At 37.0% G+C, this 16,683-nt stretch overlaps 1 long non-coding RNA gene and 1 other non-coding gene across 2 annotated transcripts; one reads left to right on the top strand and one right to left on the bottom strand.

Annotated features, from left to right (window-relative positions):
- Positions 1-3,647: 3,647 nt before the first annotated feature.
- Positions 3,648-3,754, top strand: LOC122060351. The gene has a single exon (XR_006134370.1). It is a non-coding gene; the product is annotated as a small nucleolar RNA R71 (small nucleolar RNA).
- A 7,377-nt stretch (positions 3,755-11,131) lies between these two features.
- On the bottom strand, positions 11,132-15,286 carry LOC122059469. Its single transcript, XR_006134054.1, has 3 exons — positions 15,111-15,286; positions 14,836-14,988; positions 11,132-13,315 (listed from the first exon to the last, which is right to left on the bottom strand). It is a non-coding gene; the product is annotated as an uncharacterized LOC122059469 (long non-coding RNA).
- Between the last annotated feature and the right edge of the window lie 1,397 nt (positions 15,287-16,683).

Below are 16,683 nucleotides of genomic sequence, written 5' to 3'. Positions count from 1 at the left end.
ATCCGGAGTCACACTTGAAACTAAGAAGTTGACAATGTCAGCAAACCATGGTTCACTAGACATTGCAAATAATTGTTCATCTGGAAAGTTCTCGTTGACTTGAGAATCAACAGTCAAGGAATTGGGAAGCCGGGATAAATGGTCTGCAACTAGGTTTTCAACTCCTTTCTTATCCCTAATTTCTAAATCAAACTCTTGCAAAAGTAAAACCCACCTAATGAGACGGGCTTTGACATCCTTCTTCTGAACTAGGCATCTGAGGGCAGAATGATCAGTATACACCACCACATGTGAACCCACTAAGTAAGATCGAAATTTTTCTAATGCAAACACAACAGCTAAAAATTCATTTTCAGTGGTTGTATAATTGAGTTGTGCATCATTTAAGGTCCTACTAGCATAGTAAATGACAGTGGGCAACTTATTAATCCTTTGACCCAAAACTGCCCCTATGGCAAAATCCGAAGCATCACACATCAGTTCAAAAGGTTCAGTCCAAACAGGTGGTTGAACAATGGGTGCATTGGTCAACTCCTTCTTAAGTTGCTTAAAGGATTCTAGGCACTCTTTGGAAAACTCAAAAGTCTGATCTTTGGCAAGTAATGAGGTGAGAGGTCGGGCTAACTGACTAAAGTTCTTAATAAACCTTCTGTAGAAGCCTGCATGCCCTAGAAAGGACCGAACATCCTTAACAGATTGAGGAGGTGGTAAATTATCAATTAAATCCACTTTGGCTCTATCTACCTTAATTCCATCCTTGGATATTACATGGCCTAAAACAATACCAGATTTAACCATAAAATGGCATTTCTCCCAATTCAAAACCAAATTCTTAGATATGCACCTTTTCAAAACTAGGGAAAGATGATGAAGACATTCAGAATAGGAATTTCCATGAATTGAAAAGTCATCCATAAATACTTCTAAGAATTTTTCGACCATGTCAGAAAAGATGCTCATCATGCATCGTTGGAACGTAGCAGGGGCATTGCAAAGCCCAAAGGGCATACGCCTGTAAGCAAATGTTCCATATGGGCATGTAAAAGTGGTCTTATGTTGGTCCTCTAAAGCAATTGGGATTTGGTTATAACAAGAATATCCATCAAGAAAACAATAGTATTCATGTCTAGCTAACCTCTCTAACATCTTATCAATGAATGGCAATGGGAAGTGGTCTTTCTAGGTTGTCACATTAAGTTTCCTGTAGTCTATGCACACTCTCCACCTTGATTGAACACGGGTTGAAATTAGTTCATTATTGGCATTGGGAACTACAGTCACCCCAGACTTCTTAGGCACTACGTGAACTAGGCTTACCCATTGGCTGTCAGAAATAGGATAAATTATTCCATGATCCAAGCACTTTAGGATCTCTTTTTTAATGGCTTCCATCATCACTGGGCTAGCTCTTCTTTGGGGTTCCGTGGATGGTTTGGAATCCTCCATAAGATGTATATGATGTTGCATAATGGAAGGGCTTATACCCTTGATATCAGTCATGGTCCAACCTAGGGCTTCCTTATTATCTTTTAACACTTTAAGTAACTCCTCTTCCTGGCTGGAAGTCAAATTTGAAGAAATTATTACAGGAAGAGTCTGGTCAGGCCTTAGGAAAGCATACCTCAAATTAGATGGCAACTCCTTAAGATCTAGCTTAGGGGGCTCAACTATGGAAGGTTTGGGAATGAAATTAGAAAGGGGTCCTATACAAGTGTGTGAAGACTCAAGACTTCAGAAAAGAAATTTTCACTGTCATCATCCAACTCATCCATACACTCTTGGAATTCTGAATCAAAATCAATATCAAAGTTGGTAACTAAATCATCAGAAAAATCCAGAAAATCCTCAAGCATATTGATCTCTTCTTCCATATGTGGTTGCTTGCCAATCCTAAACATGTTAAACTCAACAGTTTGGTTATCAAAAGATAATCTTAGGAAACCATTCCGGCAATTAATTAATGCATTACTGGTAGCCAAGAATGGTCTTCCTAGAATTATTGGGATCTCATCCTTGGTTGAGAAGGGCTTAGTATCTAACACAATGAAATCAACAGGAAAAATAAATTCTCCCACCTTTAGTAAGACATCCTCAACCATCCCTTTAGGAATCTTAACAGACCAATCTTCCAACTGAAGCGTAGTTCCGATGGCTTTCAATTCTCCTAATCCTAGTTGTTTGTACACATGGTAAGGTAAAAGATTCACACTTGCGCCAAGGTCAAGTAAGGCATGCTCAATGTAGGTGTTGCCTATGACAAAAGATATGGTAGGGCTCCCTGGATCCTTATACTTAGCTGCTATAGGCTGAGTAATTATGAAACTAATGTTACTTGCAAAGAACGCCTTTTTGCGTACATTAGTGATACGTTTGTGAGTACACAAATCTTTCAGTACCTTTGCATAGGCGGAGATCTAGGATATGGCATCTAAAAGAGGGATGTTCACTTCTACCTTTTTGAAGACTTCTAAAATTTTGTCCATGGAAGCAGTCTTCCTTTTGTGTACCAAGCGATTAGGAAATGGGACAGGATGAACATAAGGACTATTAGGGATTTGCCCCTGTTTAGAAGAATCATTTTTGGTTTCCTCAACCAAATCATCTTTAGTTTCAGAAAAATCTTTAGGTTCATCAGACGAACCTGAAACAAGAGGCACACTTGTGTCCTCAACTGAAGGAGAGTTAACATGAGTAATAGATGAGGAAGATTTAGGAACCCTCTGTAAGTACTCTCTACCACTCCTAAGGGCATAAACAACATTACATTGGTTAGAGAGCCCTTGTTGGGTCTGACCTTGTACTATATTCAGTGGTGCATTAGTTGATGTTTGTGAACTAACAGGCTGATGATGCCTAGGGTTAGGCTCTGGTTGACTGGGTAAAGTTCTTTTCTCCCTCTCACGCATAATTGAGATAACTTGAGTGAGTTCTCTCGTAAGATTTTGATGGCTTGTCATGAGGAGGGCTATATTTTTTTTCAAGTCACTTATTCTAATTGCCTCTCCAGTGTTGGTAAACCCAGGGGGTTGCGGATAAGATGATAGGAGAGGGGCCCTAGGAAAACTAGCCTGAGGTCCTACATTTGACCTAGGAAAAGTATTTTGAGAAAAATATTATTGTACAAAGGAGGCCTTTGGAGTCCAGGTTGACCTAGATTATGGAAATTGGAAGGCCCTGCTTGGTTGCCCTGATTCCAAGAGAAATTTGGGTGCCATCCTGGATTGTAGGTATTACTATATGGATTGTTCTGGTATAAGGCATTAACACTATCATTAGAAGTGCCCCCAGAGGTGTTGGGGCATTCTTCTATGACATGTCCAGGGGACTGGCACCAAGCACAAATCTTAACCAAATTGACTGATGATGGCTCTCTAGGAACAATAGCCTCAATCCTCTTGATTAGGCTATCCAAATGGGCTTCCTTGGCTACTATCCCATCCACAAAATATTCTTTTCCTCCTATGGTTCTTTCACTCTCTTGGGTTGATTCCCACTCACGGGTTTTGTCAGCTAAGTCAAGTAAGAATTCCCATGCCTTTCCTTCATCTGTAAAGGATGTGAATCCCTCAGGGCACATAGACTCTATCATTTGTTTAGTTGAGTAATCAATACCCTCATAAATTATTTGACATAAATGCCATAGGTCTAGGCCATGGTGAGGGCATTCTTGGAGTAGATCCTTAAATCTCTCCATAAGTTTGGAAAATGACTCACTAGGCTTTTGCCTAAACTGAAGGATATCACTTCTAAGCTTATTGGTCTTGTGAGTTGGGAAAAACTTCTTAAGGAAGACAACTGTGAATTGTTCCCATAAGGTTATAGAATTTGTGGGTAACCCATACAACCACTTCTTAGCTTGGTCTTTCAATGCAAAAGTGATAAACCTAAGCTTAACAGCATAATCAGAAAGCTGTTGGATCTTAATTAGAACACATACCTCTTCAAATTCCCTTAGAATAGGTATGCATCCTCAGAGGTCAACCCATGGAAGTGGGGCAACATAGTGATGTATTGAGATTTGAGTTCAAAATTATTGCCCTGGGCTTGTGGTAGAACTATGTAGGAAGGTTGGGCTATTCTAGCAGGGTAGAACCTATCTTTCAGAGATTTAGGTGAAGGGTTTTGCTGTTGGTCTCCCATATTGAAGGGTTTTAAAGAGAGCAAACGTATTGGGTCACTACTTGTTGGATCTCTTCTTTCTAACCGATTCTTAGTATTACATACCCACCTAACACTCATGCAACATAAAACTACCCGCAACTAAAGTAAGACTAGCACAAAAGAATGGATAGCAAAACTTTTTTTTTTAATGATTTTTTTTTTTGGCTTTTTGGGAGCTTACCGGCAGGGATCCGGGGTTGCTCAAGTCAATTCCTGAGGTACTGCTACAGGGCGAAACCTGTCTTTATCATACTGTGAGGTAAGGATTAAAGTATCGGTATCGGTCATCGTATCGATAGGTCAAAATTAAGATACGTATCGGAGAGTATCGTATCGTATCGGAGATACACTAAGATACTCTAAAGATATACACATAAATGGATAGGAAACATTTTTTTAAACACTTTTGCATAAAGAATTTGTTAAAAAAAGCTATTGATAACATGTATTATGCATAAACACTAAATTGAGGGTATCGTACTAAGAATTCAAGGTTTGTAGTTGTCCCATAAATGTAAAATCCTTGTGTCACAACCTTGATTTCCACTTTAGTTAGAGAGAAATATGGCTGACAGCAACTTTGGAACAAAAACCCTTCAAAAAATCGTGTTTTTCTGAAAAATTACCCATCTTGGCCATTATATGACCATAACGCATTGTATCGGTACATACCGATACTCACCGATATGTACCGATATGTACCGATATATATCGATACTCACCGATACGTGCCAATATATACCGATACGTACCGATCGATACATACCGATACTCACCGATACGTACCAATACATACCGAAACGTACATTTTACCTCAATTTTATAATTTTCATAGTCGTATCGAGGCATATCGTATCGTATCGATGTGTATTGGTGGTGTATTGATGCATATCGGTATGTATTGTAGGATATATATCGATACGAAAGGATTTTAAAAATTTCATGTATTGTATCGATGTGTATCGTATCGATCGGCTAAATTTAAGATACGTATCGGAGGGTATCGTATCGGTATCGGAGATACTTAAAACCATGCTGTGAGGCATGGCGACCTCCACTGATACAACTATTATTGCAAGTTGTTCTTTTCAGGAATTCAATAAAAGAAAAAGAAAAAACAAAACAAAGCAAACAAAGCACTCCGATTTACCAAAAGAAAGCGAAAAATAACATGAAATTGTCTCCCCGGCAACGGCGCCAAAAACTTGTTTGAGATTTAAAATGTAACTGCAAGCATACGGATCAGTGTAGCTACGGGTCGAACACAGGGAGAGCAGCCATTTTATTTTTTTATTTCTTTTAATAATGTGAAAGTGAACCGATTAATGGTTGTAATCTAATTCTAATTACCATCCTAAACATATGTATCTAAAATAACGTCCTAACCATTCGTCATCTAAGAATTTAAAGACGCAAGCCGCGCAATTAAAATTAAATAAATAAATGACTGAAAATAAACAACCCACGCAATTAAAAAAATAAATAAATAAATAAAGGAAAAAAATGCTAAAATAAAAATAAAGTAAAAGAAAGGGGATAAAGCTAGAGAGAGACTCACAAGTAGGTTTCTCTACTTAGTCCGAGGGATGCATCATAATATGAGCTTCCCTACTTGACCAGAGAGTCACTCTTACAAGGGTTACTCTACTTGGCTTTAGGGAAAGGGAGACAATTAAAATAAAAGCAATAAATTGATGGTTCTATGGCTAGGAGGGATAAAGCCAACACATACACTAGCCATGAACCTTGGGGGAAAGGGGTAGCAATAATGTAACGATTGAAAATAAAAATCATAAATTAAGAAAGAAAGGGTAGTCAGAAGAGGGAATGAGAGGGGGGAGAGAAGACTACTGAAGGAGCCTACTTACTTGAATCAATGTTTGAACTTGAAAAAAAATTGCTCCACGGCTCGTGATCTTGTCACCTAGATCTAAGCCTAGAACTATAACTTGAAAAATTACAACTCAATTGCATAAATCATAAACATAAAAAGGTTGAATAAGAATAAAAGAGTTCTTGCATTAATTGACATAAAAAACTATTACAAAAGTGATTAAAGCAAAAATAGAGAAGAACTAAAACTAAAGAGTGAGAGAGGGAGAGAGAGAGCAACTAAAAAAAAAACTAGAAGAAGAATGAATTGTCTCTCCTCCTCTTACATGAGTTGTATTTATAGGGAATAGGGAGGTAGGGTAACAAATTTTTCTTTCCTAAAAGAGAGAAACCCACAATTGATAGTAAGATCTTTTGAGCCCAAAAGTGCTAAGATGGAGGAGAGAGAAGAGAGAAATAAACTTGGAGAGATTTCCTATAATTTTTTTGCTTATTTTCTTTCCTTTTTTTTCTAATTTATTTCTCTTCTTTTTCTCCCTCCAAGGGACGATTTTCTTCTTGCTTTGTGTGATTTGGACAATATTTTGATGATGATGTGGAGGAGAGAGAAGATTTGGACAATCTTTATTTCTCCCTTTTTTTTTCTTTCCTTTTTTTTTCTTCTCTTCTTGCGCAGGAACCCTTCCACTATTTTCCTTGCTTCTAATTTGATGTAGAAATCCCTTCCATGCCCTTAGTGCTTTAAGTGAGTGAAAAGCAGAAAATCTTCAACAAAATTCTCTAAAAAAAGCAACCATGAGATTCGAACTTGAGACCTCTTGGTGAGCAAGGGAATTTTGCACACCATAGCTCACCAACTACAATAGGTAGTTGTTGTTACCAAAAACGAATCTTCAATCACTTAAGGATGTGGTCCATCAATCCTTGTTGGCATTTGGAGTATTCCTTGTGCCTCTGAGACAATTGCAAACGGGCTGGTTCTGCATCTCTGTTCAGTTCTGATCCATTATTTTCTTTCTGGCCTAAAAAGAATAATCATTTGTACGAGTAACCAAATGAATGCGTACTTTTAATTGGACACGTCCATCTTGCTCAGAATTTTATCCTCTTCGCAACCATGAAAAGAAATAAGACCTCTTTACGTGTAAAAATGGAGATATAGTGTCCGATCGTCCTTAAGGCCTTAAAAATATAAAACCTGTAAAAAGAGAGTAATACCCATGGTAGCTCCATTCTAAATATGTAAAATGAATGTTTTACTACCCTATATTTCACACATAAATGTGCTCATCATGTTGTCAGAATAAAATTACATGCATAAATAATGTCCACTTTAAATTTACTATTTTGCCCTCTATAAATCTTCACACCTCTTACTTGTTTCTTAATCTAGGTATATGATTACTTCATCTACATAATAATAAAATCTAATAATAAGATATTGTCTTGTGTGATGCATGATGACACATTTGGAATATTATGAGTAGAAATGTATATTCTAAAACCATATAAATTTATATAGATGATGTTAGACCTTACATGATCCACCAAAACCATATAAATTTATATAGATGATGTTAGACCTTACATGATCCACCAACAACATCTCCTCCTAATTAATTTATTTTCTACTCCACATTTCTCTCTTAATCTTACTACTAAGTAGTTATCATGCTGTCCTAAAATGGAAAAGACTGAAATTATTCCTTGAATGTCTCAGCTTAGTGAAATATTAAAAATCTAATAGGGGTGTAAGTTTGGCCCGTCAAGCCCGAGCCTACCCAAACTTGCCCTATGCTTGATTGGGCCTAGGTTGGGGGTTTACAACCCATGGGCTGGGCTAGGAAAGAGATTTCTAGGCTTGAGGTTGGGCTGCATATTGGGCATTGATTAAAGCCTCAACCTATGCTAGCGCTGCCTGGACCAACCCTAAATAGTACACTGGGCCTGTCAGAGTCAATCATGGCCGGATTGAGTTGAACTGAGTCTGATAGGATTGGGCCTGGGCTAACTTAAGAGGATCTAAGGATGGGCTACGATTTTAAAAACTCAGCCCAGTTCAACCAATTAGTTGCACCCATAATCCCTACTCTTTCAAATTTAGAATAAACTATCAGCCAAAAGGTAGAAAACAACCCAAACTCAACGCATCTGAACCTTACTCCCACTTATCAGGTTGGCTACAACAATCCTGTTGTGTCATTCAATTCTATTCAAGGTCATATTAGTTGCTAATTGTAAACAAAAATTACTTAATTAAATGGACAAAACTATCATTCCTTATTTTTCTTTACTATATAGCCCATCCGTGGGTTGCCAGATGGTTAGAACGAATTGGGGATTGTGTGGATAGGCACACGGTCCTAGGTTTAATTCCCCATCTGTGCATCTATGATTTAAGTGGAGATCGTAGTTGTGGGTTGCTGCACTAGTCTCTCCAAGGATTAGTCAAGGTGCGAGTAAACTAGCCCCATCACCTTGGTTAACAAAAAAATATATATATAGCCTACACAAATATGGTAAATGATTAATTAAATTCTTCTATATAGTAGTTAGTCAACCCCACCTTGGTTTAAATTGGCCCCATTGCCATTCTTATAACTAATTGCTGAATGCGGCAACAAAGGATAAGCACTTTTTTTTTTAATGAGAATAAAAGAAAAGTTATAGAACAAAAATGCCGCTGCATTGTCCTCAACAGACTGTGATAAGTTACTTAGGGCCCGTTTGATTTTGTTTAGTAATGGTTTTTCTGTTTTTCTGTGCTCAGAAACAGAAAAACTGAAATTTTTTCTGTTTGATTTTTTTGTTCTGTTTCACCTATTTATGAAATAAAAATTAAAATTTACATATACTTTTGTTCCCAGAAACAGGAATGGAGAAAAACCTATTAGTTACTTTTCTGTTTCTTAAAACAATGTGAGGGGGAAAAATCGTGAAATCCCGAGTCCCGACCCTAGTTAACAATTCGGCCGAACAATTCGTGAATTATTCGGCCGAACCGAATTTTTTCAAATTAAATAAAAAATTCTGACCGAATCCGAATAAAAAATAAAATTTGGTAAAAAACGCGCTTTTTACTAATTTGAATTTAAAACGCCGAACCGAATTATTCGGTCCACTTAAACAGTATTTAAAAAAAACAAAAAACAAAACGTCGTATATGAAACCCACGGTACCCACCACCGAAATAGGTTTCTTTTCTTTTTTTTTCATCTTCTTCTCCCACAAATTTCCGCCTCCTTCTTCCCATCTTTTTTCTCCACCTAATTCTTCTGTAACAATCGTACGAATCTACTCTTTGTTTTATTTCTTTCTCATAACTTCATCAGTTCATTCTAAGATAGGGGAGATATCAAGCCTTGATGGATAATTTGAGGTTCCGGGGGACCAGGACAGATTCATATCGCCGTATCAATCAATCTTCTTTTATATTGTTGCTTTAATTTTGAAAAATTAGTGCGTCTTATTCTTTGTATACTATGATAACCTGTTAAGGATCTGAAGTGTAGGCTAGCATTGATTTTCTGTGTTTGGTTTTGTTGGACTCAGATACAACTTTGAGGTAGTAGTATTATGCTTACCATTGCTTGTACTCTTCATTTATGACTCTACTGTTCAATATATGTCAAGAAACACTAGAATTTCTATTTCATTTTGTGGGTTCTTGTTGAATAGTTGCAATAGGGAGGTAGTGTATGATAGACCTGAACCAAGGGTTTTACTGTTTTAACTAGTTGGAGAGTTGGTACTATTGAAAATGATATCCTAAAGTTCTTAGTAGGATTGTCTATACAGAGCTTTAGGAACTTATGTATTTAATTGTCATTCTTATGGTGATTTGAAGATTAGTTACCTTTTTTTTTTTAAGATTTTGTTTCAAGAATAAGCACTATTGGAACCTTTTCTAGTTACTAAAAATGAACTCTAATGAAAGCAATGTGGGTGATTTAGCACATGTAATGGCTGAAACATAGATAACAACAAACTGCACTCAGGAATAATATGGTATAGAAGGGGAGGCCTAATAAGACTAAGCACTATACCTTGACACCATTACGTAAATATAACTTACAGTTTTAAAGTCTAAGTAACTCATTTCAGGCAGATCACAGATTTCTCACTATTGTCATGAGTACATACTGAAAATTTGATTAGTTTTTCATGCAGGAAGCAACAGTAGATTAGTTTTTAATTGTTATGACCCTCGTATTCATACATTTACAACTCTATGGCCCGCATAAAAACTCTATGGCCTACATATGATGCTGGTGCACATAGATGCTTTTCTTGAAAATAATAGATCCATAAAACTAAAAGGAGAAAAGGGAAGGAGTCCAAGGAAAATATATACTAGAGGAAAGAAATGAGGTTCATGTATATAAACTATTTAATTTGTTGGTTATGTTGATTTGTTTGTCATGTCCTTGACTCCATGTTAAGATTATACTTTCTATTATTGTGAATTCACCTATTTTGTTGAGTTATTTTGTAGTAGTTACCTTTTATATTTGTTGCAGGAAATAGGATTCTTGCTGATATTTTGTTTCCATTTGCTACTGTTTCACTCACTTTGGAAATTTTGGTTATTTCTTTTGAGAGATTTCCTTTTGTCATTGTTGAATGCCAATATGTGAATGTTCAATATGCATATCCGATTGTGAGCTGATGATTCTTGACTTTAACATGATTAATGTTTCCTTTATGTAGACAATATGTCATATAGTGGAAACCCTACTCCTGCTCCAACCACAACCACAACCACAACCGCAATCCTTTGGAATGCTTCTAAATTGAACAAATTCATCAACTTAATGATTAATAATGTAAGGAATGGTCAGAAGTCCAACTCCACATTCAGTAAGGTTGGGTAGAATAACATTAAAGTAGGACTAGAAGCAACTTTCCAACGTCCATTTCGAAAAGAGCAGTTGCATAAAAAGATGAATATGCTACGAGGTGACTATAATAGTTTCAGGCGGTTGCTCGAAACTAAGGGATTTGGATGGGATTCAAATACCTGGACTGCTACAGCAGCAGATTCTGTTTAGAAAAATGCTATAAAGGTAATCCATTCTTTAAAGCAATAGTCAATGGATAAATACTTTTTTTTTTTGTTTTTTTTGTATAATATCGATTATTTTGGATTATAGGCAAATCCAAATTGGATCAAATTCCGAAAGAGTGGACTTCCATGGTGGTTAGAGTTGTTAGAGGTCTTCTCAGACTCAAGTGCTCGAGGAGATAGAGGAGCATCTCAGCATACTGCTGGGAAGCAAAAGTCCATCGACATTAATCTTGATTGTGAGGATGAGAATGATACACATGATTCCCCTGAAGATTTAGTAGGTCTGGATGATATAGAGCCTACAGATGTTGACGAAGTGGTCAGTCGTTCTACAACAAAGTGGAAGCGTGATAGAACTCCCACAGACCGAAGGAAGAAGAGTACAACAAAAGTCATTACCAAATCTGAACATGACTTCAGCTCATGTGGCCTGGAAAATGGAAGGGGGGGTAGTAGTACTCCCATTTCCAAAACAGTTCTTCCAACTGTCAATAATCTAGTGGATGGAATGTACAACATCAAAGCATGTCAGGTATTGTTGGACAACATGACAGAGTTAACAGAAGAGATGTGGGTGAAGGCTCAACAAAAGATACACAAGAGTGCTGTTTGGGGAATATCATTTGTAGACGTTGTTGCTGAAAAAATGATGTGGATGATTAGAGAATTGAAGTAGGATTTGGGAGTTTCTTGAAAACAATAGGTTTCTTTTTAAATTTGAGGATGACATGGATATTTGTTTGTTTGATTTTGACGGATGGTTTGATTTAAAAGTAGAATAGGGGAATTTCTTTAAGGATGATATGGATATTTCTTTGCTTGTTAATTTTGATGGATATTTTGATTTAAAAGTAGGATACGGGTGTTTATTTGAGGATGATATGGATATTTGTTTGTTTGATTGATTTTGATGGATGATTTGATTTAAAAGTAGGATATGGGAGTTTCTTCCATATATTGATATGTTTACATTATTTTTTAAGGATGACATGGATATTTGTTATTGCCTTATTGATTAATGCATTTTTTTAGTTCTTATTATGTAGTATTTTGATACTCATATTCATTTATATACAAGTATGGCAATGAATCCTACCAATTTCGAAGATGATTCATCCAGTGATGATGACAACATCCTATATACATTCCAAACGTTTTTAGATTACCTTCGGATTAGAGAACCATGTATGGATAGTAACTACACAGGAGCTATCATGGTCACAGAGACATTGAATGGACATTCAAATCTATGCTACATTGAATTTAGAGTTGAGAGACATGTCTTCCTCAATCTACATGATATGATGATACATAGAGGATGGTTAGATGATAGTTGTCATATACGGGTAGATGAACAACTTGGAATTTTTATTGTAATAGTAGCGCATGGAAGCAGTACTAGACAGGTTGCAAAGAAATTTCAACGATATGGACAGATAATTAGTGTTGTATTTCAAAAAGTGTTGCACGCTATGGTTCAACTAGCGAATGAAACAATCAGACCACCTAATTTTGATGTGGTCCCCTCAGAGATTCAACATAACCCAAACTTTAGCCCTTTCTTCCAGGTAACCTTTTATGATTTATGCTAAGTGCAAATATTATCAATTACTAGTTAATGAATGAATTCTAATAGATATCCATATTGTGTTTCATTTAGGATTGCATTGGTGCTATTGATGGCACTCATATTAGTGCCATAGTACCCAGATCAGAGCAAACCCGATACAAAAATCGAAAGGCATTGATCACACAAAATGTTATGTGTGCTTATTCGTTCGACATCCATTTCACATTTGTGTACGCGGGCTAGGAAGGTAGTGCACATGATGCTCGGGTTTTTGAAGAGGCAAGATCAAATTCTACTTTAGGTTTTCCTCATCCTCCTCCAGGTAATTCACAACAAACAAATCACTTATACGTTAAGTGTCTTTTTAGACTGATATACTCACTTGTATAAACATTATCCATAATACTTGAAGGCAAGTATTATGCTGTGGACTCAGGTTACGCAAGTCAACTTGGGTATTTAACACCCTTTCGAGGAGAAAAATATCACCTACCAGATTTTAGTGGGGAGAGGAGTGCAAGAACGCCGAAGGAGTTGTTCAACCACAGACATTCTTCCTTACGGAATGTTATTGAAAGAACCTTTGGTGTATTGAAAAATAGATTCCAAATCTTACAAAAAATGAAGGGTTACCGTATCGAGGACCAAGCCAGCATCGTAGTTGCATGTTGTGGGCTTCACAACTACATCAAAAAACAAGCTATTAAAGATGATCTTTTTGATGAATATGACTGTGAACAGAATGTAATTGCTCAACTAAATCCTCCTAATCATCAAGACTTCATTGCTCCAACTACAAGCACAAGTCAGAGAGGAGCAAGACAGATGTCAATGTTGACGATAAATATAGCAAATCAAATGGCTAAATCGAAGGGAATACCTATGATTCCAATTGATGGACCTTGATGTTTTGATTTTAATGACTTTATGTTAGTTGCTACCATTAATGATTTTATGTTAGTTGTTAGAGTATATGTTATGTAATAGAAAACTCTATGTTCTATTTACTTATGTGACATTTAAAAAGATATTCCCTATTGAATCTCTATCACATTGGGTTTTTTCATTTTAATCATGTATGATGTCTTCCCTTTTGTCAAAATTCTAATGGCATAACTGTAATTAATGATACATGCATAAGAAACCGTTTCTTGAAACAGAAAAATCAAACACTTTTTTGAGGTAAAAAAATTGTTTCTTGGAACAGAAATGGGAGAAACCGTTTCTGCCGTTTCTAGACACAGAAACGACTGAAACAAAATCAAACAGCCCCTAATTCTTAGTCTATTCATTCGATATATCAACACAGGCTCTAATCATGCAGCCAATGTCATAGCATGTAGGTCTGCTTTATGCATCATATTATAGTTTAGACTACAACTAGTCCATGTTGGAACAGACCTAACTTCTCACATGTTCCTCCCCATAGGCTTTAGTTCCTCTCCTCGGATAATATCAGTTATCCTTTCTTCTTCTTCTCATCATTTTTTTTTTTTTTTTTTTGAGGGGTGGGGAGTGGGGGTGTAGGTGGGGGGAGAGTTGGTGAAGATAAGATGAAACCAGCACATTGGTTAAAAAGCTCAAAGGGTAAAAAATTGAAACATTTTCAATGATATAAGGGTTCAAAGTCCAATACTTTGCATTCCATTTCCCTAAAAAGGGATAGCAGAAGGAAGCGGATGCAGTAAGGAGGACAGGGAGAATGATAATAAGTTGGGCCAACTCAACCTTGCCACTATTATGGTCAAAAAGTGGTCTTGCTAAATCTGTAAGTAAGAAAACTTGGTAAATGTGTATGGAGATCCCCTACTCCAGTCTCCAGTATCATTGGTCATCCAAAGGACTGTTGCGGGGCAGTCACCCGTCAAGCTCTCATGAATTAGTTGGACAAAATAGCAGGAGCTAAGCACATAAATCTGTAAATTCAAGTGTTTCAAATCTGTCTGCCTATAAACACAACCGCCAGATTGAATGAACTCATGGATGAAAGATGATTGCGATCTTATCATTTGTTTTTTTGGTTACACTGACAGTTATTGTTCACAAAGAGAACACTTATAATTTCCCCAACATTATTTCAACCAGTTTTCTTGAATTGAATCCAATCATTAAGGTGCAAAAATCCAGCAAAAAAATGCACAACACAAACAAAAACCCAACAAGAAAGGAGAAAATCCAAAACCCGTTTCATTTGAAGTCTTACCTATGAGCTATGATTCTTCTTCTTTAATAACATTAACCCACTCGGGCGAGTCGTTGATGAGAGTTGACTCAGGTTGACTGACTTCTCCCTGTTCAGCATTCATAAGCTTTTCCATGTCTCTTACTCTCGTCCTCACAACACTGGTCACGAGAACTGGTACAAGATGGTTCGATTCATTAACAATGGCAGTGGCGAAAATGACCTACGTAAGAATTTTGAGAAATACACCAAAGAACAAGAAGGAACTGAGATAGGGGCTTGTAGAAATACAGTACCTGCAGCGGTTCCGACGGTCCATAGCCAGAGAATCTTCACGCCTGCACTCTTCTCCTTCCACATAGTCAGCTCTTCGGTGCCAAAAGCAGAATCTGTGAGAAAACCCAATAATCAAAACACAGCTCTTCTAAAAGTCTCTTTGGCAGTCCAGGCTTGTATCCTTTTCTCTTTTAGGGAGTACCTTGGTTAAATTGTTGATGGAAATAGGTTGATGTGTGAATCTCGGGCCATGATTGACCAAGGCCAAATTAGCCCAGCCCTGCCTCCGCCCAATTGTCCTTGTCCTTGTCCTTGTCCTTGTCCCGATGTCTATGGGTTGCCTTTACATAAGCATCCTTATGGTCCAAGAATTCTAGGGAAAAGTTCCTTCAAGCTGTGAATTCTTTCCATTCCCAACACATTTAATGGACCGATGATTTGACACGCTGACTCTTTGATAGATTTAAAACTTTCTTAATAATCAAATTAAATTGAATGACCTATCTCTATTGTATGGATTTTCTTGTTTGCTTTTGATAGGTTCATTTTCAGGTCCAACATTTCTCAAGGAATACTTGGGTAAACTTCTTGGGCTCTTGCTTATGAACTTCTAGTGATTTGGTGTTTAAACACGAACATTTTGTTGAATTTTGGATTTATGCAAACCAAAACAATACAGAAGATGACAAATTAATAACTTTGCCTTCATAAATTATATATATATATATATATATTACACTCTCCTCGCCTGTATGTTTCAAGTATTACACTTAGACTCCCTTCGAAGTTTGAAATTATAACTGCACCCTATGCCATTAACTCTGTTAGTAGTTGATATAAAATGACCCATTTACCCCCTTCCCCTTTCTTTATAAAACACTCTCTTGGAGCCGTTGGAGGGAGAGAGCGATGAGGGTTTTGGCATTCTTGGAGCGGTTGGAGGGAGAGCGCTGCTTGAGTCCGATCGTCGAGAGAGTTGCCTGACTCCGACGCTGATGTCCAATCCCCTTGAATCAATTGAGGTGCTCATATTGTGAAGGTAAGAACACATCTTTTTCCCCCTTCTTCCACTTATTTTCCCCCTTCTTCCACCTCTTTCCCCCCCCCTCCCTTTTTCACCCATTTTTGTTCTGAAATTTCTTGGCCTGCACAACAGTATTATGATTGTGAATATGCTAATGCATCAATAGCTATCAACTAATTTTAATTTCAGTAGCCCAACTACCAATGATTGGTTACAATACCATAATGAACCAACCCAGCACTTCCCACATTACTATCAGTGAAAGATCATAAAAAGTAGGAGAAGCCACAGACACCAATGAGAACACTGGTTAGATACTTATTGATGGTGTGACAGTGGCCATTGTTGGTTAAGACTAGACTAAGGAATTGAAACAAGAAGACAGTCCCAGTAGCCAAATGGGTATTTGTTTTTTTCTCTGCTCTTAAACTACTATCCCTTTTGATATTCTTGAATCTAGCTAAGCATTTGAGCCAAATATGTAAATATGGTAGTGAAAGAACAATTTAGATTTTGGTTTCTTCATGAATTCAAGGCAATGGTCAGGATATGATTGTTCTATAAACTAA

This window comes from Macadamia integrifolia, chromosome 13 (genome assembly GCF_013358625.1).
Source record: "Macadamia integrifolia cultivar HAES 741 chromosome 13, SCU_Mint_v3, whole genome shotgun sequence".
Classification (NCBI taxonomy): domain Eukaryota; kingdom Viridiplantae; phylum Streptophyta; class Magnoliopsida; order Proteales; family Proteaceae; genus Macadamia; species Macadamia integrifolia.
Note: the sequence above shows the minus strand (reverse complement) of the source record. Positions and strands in the feature narration are given on the sequence as shown.